The sequence below is a fragment of the Scomber japonicus genome, chromosome 15, assembly GCF_027409825.1.
Source record: "Scomber japonicus isolate fScoJap1 chromosome 15, fScoJap1.pri, whole genome shotgun sequence".
Lineage (NCBI taxonomy): Eukaryota > Metazoa > Chordata > Actinopteri > Scombriformes > Scombridae > Scomber > Scomber japonicus.
Window position 1 is genome coordinate 3,380,482 of NC_070592.1, and position 3,611 is coordinate 3,384,092.

The 3,611-nt window shown below is 38.4% G+C and overlaps 1 long non-coding RNA gene across 1 annotated transcript; it reads left to right on the forward strand.

Moving 5' to 3' along the window:
• Positions 1-209: 209 nt before the first annotated feature.
• LOC128374400 (uncharacterized) lies at positions 210-2,531 on the forward strand. The gene is made up of 4 exons (XR_008322984.1): positions 210-316; positions 395-520; positions 1,734-1,794; positions 2,434-2,531. It is a non-coding gene; the product is annotated as an uncharacterized LOC128374400 (long non-coding RNA).
• The last annotated feature ends 1,080 nt before the right edge of the window (positions 2,532-3,611 follow it).

The window sequence follows — 3,611 nt, forward strand, 5'->3', positions numbered from 1 at the left end:
CCATGCCAACGTAAAGGACGCATGGAAGTATGAGAGCAGTGACAGTAACATACACATTTTCATACGTACGTTGAGCATAAATGGACCTTAAAGAGTCTCAAGATAAAGTGTGAAATGTTTAGAGAAGCTTTTTATCTATCTATGTGAATGAAAGCTTTGTTGTCTTGTGTTTCTCTTCTAGTTGTGCCTCACGTATCCTGCAGGAATCGCTGTAATGAACCATACGACGGCGACGTTCCTGGCTGCAGATGTGATGCCAATTGCCAAGCAAGCAACAGCTGCTGTTTTGACTACCATGACATCTGCACATTACCGAGTGAGTTACAGTTTCTCAGACCTGTGTTTATAATAGCAAAGTGTTTCCATCTGGATTTATAATAATGATGTCTTTCAGCCGAGCAGTGGGAGTGCACAAAGTTGCGCTGTGGAGAGCAGAGGCTGACGGAGAGCAAGTGTCAGTGCTCCGATGACTGTGTGTCTGCAGGAGACTGCTGCACCAACTACCAACATGTGTGCCACGGTAAGAACGCCCAGGAGGGAAGATTAGAAGATGAGTTTATAAGACATCAAAAGCATGGTTGCACATATAAACAATGTCATAAACCCCCCAAATGCTCAGTGTTAGGTAGTCACTAGTTGCATGTAATAGCATCACGTAATAAAGTAAGTGTAATCTGTTATAGTTAATGTACAAAGGAGGTTACATCTGAAGTCACACCTTGCTCACACCTGCTCAGGAGGGTTTTTTTCCTCATTTTTTTAAATATTTAACATGTTACTGAATACATATATTGCTGTTTTTAATTCTTTGAAATCAATATTTGTCTTTATATTTAGTAAAATAAATCATCACATGGGCTTATTTGGAGTCACAGTACCAATTAAACTCACTTTATTCATCAAATATCTATATCCAAAACATGGCGTAGGTTTGGTCTCAACATTGGTAGGGACACTATAACAGCATAACCTGCATGTACATTTTTTTGCTGGGGAACGGGCATGTCTGGGGGTGGGCGTTTGTTTGGTCATCAGCCAAAAGAGACTGTGACTCTGAACATAATGCAAATAATTCACTCAATAATGTTCGGGTCAAGTCTATCCTATCCAAAATATGGGAAGACAATCTAAATGACCTATATAACTGCACTCCAAATATAATGCAAATAAGGTTGCTTAAAAGTTGTAGGGACAATTTGGGCCTCCTGAACAGTTGGTAGGGTCATGTCCCTACCGTCCCTATGCAAACCTACGCCCATGATCCAAAATCTACATGAACTTATGAATACATTTTACAATGAGAGATAAATGTTGCTTTATAAGAAATGATCTCCCTTATTAATCATGTCAGTATCCATGACAACACAACTGGACTTAGATTTTGCTGCTTAATGGGAACACTTACCCTAACAGCTGATCTTCGGTCTGAATTTGAACTGAATTTGATTTGGTGCCAAATCTCATCTCTGTTTATTCAAACAATTGACTCATAAACTCTTCTGCTGGTTGGAAATGAGTAAGGCTTTTTCTAAATATATCATTTGTCATAATTACATATTTCATTACTTAAGTATGAAGGTTGTTAAGAGGCTTAAAAATAAAGATATGATCTAAGCCGAGACACTTTATATTAAACATAACTTATTAGTGGGTCAACTCCTAATTAATTTATAGAAACCAAAACCCTCCAGATTGCTTATATGAATGTAAACGTGTTACTTTTCCTTCTGCAGGAGAGAAACAATGGGTGGAGGACGCGTGTGAGAACCTGGCAGAGCCGAAATGTCCAGCAAAGTAAGAATTCATGCAAAACATCAAAAGGCTGGAAATGCAAAAATACATATTGTTATATATCTATATGGGTCAATGATGTGATGCAACACAGTGTTAATTGGTGTTAACCCTTATTTTTTTATATATTATATATAGGAAAAATAAATGTGGAATGAATTAAATGCTCAATACTGACAAAATGCTTTAAATTCAAATTTAGAAATACTCCAAAAGATGTTTTGTTCATTTGATGTTTTTTAAATGAAGTCATTATTAGTATAAGTCCACTTAAATACACTGTAGAGAGAAGAGAGAAGCACAATGAAGCTCCAGGACGAGAAAGCACAGACAACCTCCGGGGAAGAAGTTTAGCTTATTGAATGCATTAATAGGACATGCATGTTGAGAGAGAGAGAGAGCAGAGAGAGAGAGAGAGAGAGAGAGAGAGAGAGAGAGAGAGAGAGAGAGGAGAGAGAGAGAGAGAGGAGAGAGAGAGAGGGAGAGGGAGAGAGGGAGAGAGAGAGAGAGGAAGCCCAGTGCATCATGGGAGTCTAAGCCTATAGCAGCATAAACTCGGAGCTGGAACCGGCCTTAACTATAAGCTTCTAATTATAAGCTATCCTCTGTTCCTGTTCCTGTCGCCCCCCCCCCCCCTACCAGCTTTAAGCAGCAGCCTCTCCTCCTCGTCTCTTTGGACGGACTGAGAGCTGAATACCTGCAGACGTGGAACACACTCATCCCTGTTCTGGACAAACTCAGTCAGTGTTTTTACCTCATTTCCCTTTTTAATGCGAATGATGTTCTGATGGTATAAGAAATGTCTTACAGGAAATTCAACATGCTACAGTATGTACTCCCATGCTCATAGAATGATGCACATTGTGTGTTTAATCATATCCTCTTTTGCAAAATACCCTCAGATAGATATGTGTGTATTTAACCCTTTACATACTGCTCAGGGTCAACTTTGAGCCATTTTTACATTTGAGTACTTTAAAAACAGACTTTTCTTAATGTGACCCTGTATATATATAATAAAAAAGGAATTGAAATGCTTTTATACATGCTAATGTCCAAATTTGACCTTTTTTATAGTACGAAATTCAAAAATCAGCATTCAAAAATGTTGTTCTGGACCATAAAATAGTGATCGTGAATGTATTTTTTCTAATGATAAACTCTGTTTGCTCTCTGACAGCTTCTTTAAGGATGTGTCATTTCATAACTAATGGGGAATGTATGAGTCAGAATATGACTAGAACTCTCCTGTGGCCTCATTTTTATCATCATCATCATCTACAGAATATTTTTCAAGGGTCGTTTCTTCTTGGCAGCTTCGGCAGGTTATTTCAGTCCAACATGAAACACTTAAACAATTAAATTGGCCTGAAATGTGTAAGTGCAAAAGTGCAGCAGAGGGAATAGTCTTCCTTCATGGTACTTTCACAAACACTCACAGTCATCTTTGATCGGATCTGTGGCGTGTGTTTGGGACCTGGCATTGCAAACGTCTCACAGGAGTGTTTTTTTTTGGCTGAACAGAGCGTTTTGTATTAGATGATGACAAAAACAGAGCCAAACAACACATTTAATCGTGCAGTTCAATGACTGGATTTCCTTTTTCCAAGCATCCAATGTGTTTTCATTCATGTTTTTCCATTTTCCATTTACGTTTTCACATTACCCAGAAACAAACACACGACAAATTGTGCATCCTCTCCTCATTATGACGCATATGAAATCATTAACCCAGATGGTTTAAATTGCTCAACTCATCTGTGAAGTAGCAGCTAATGGTTGTTGTTGTCCCTTCTTTATGTCACAGAGACGTGTGGAAC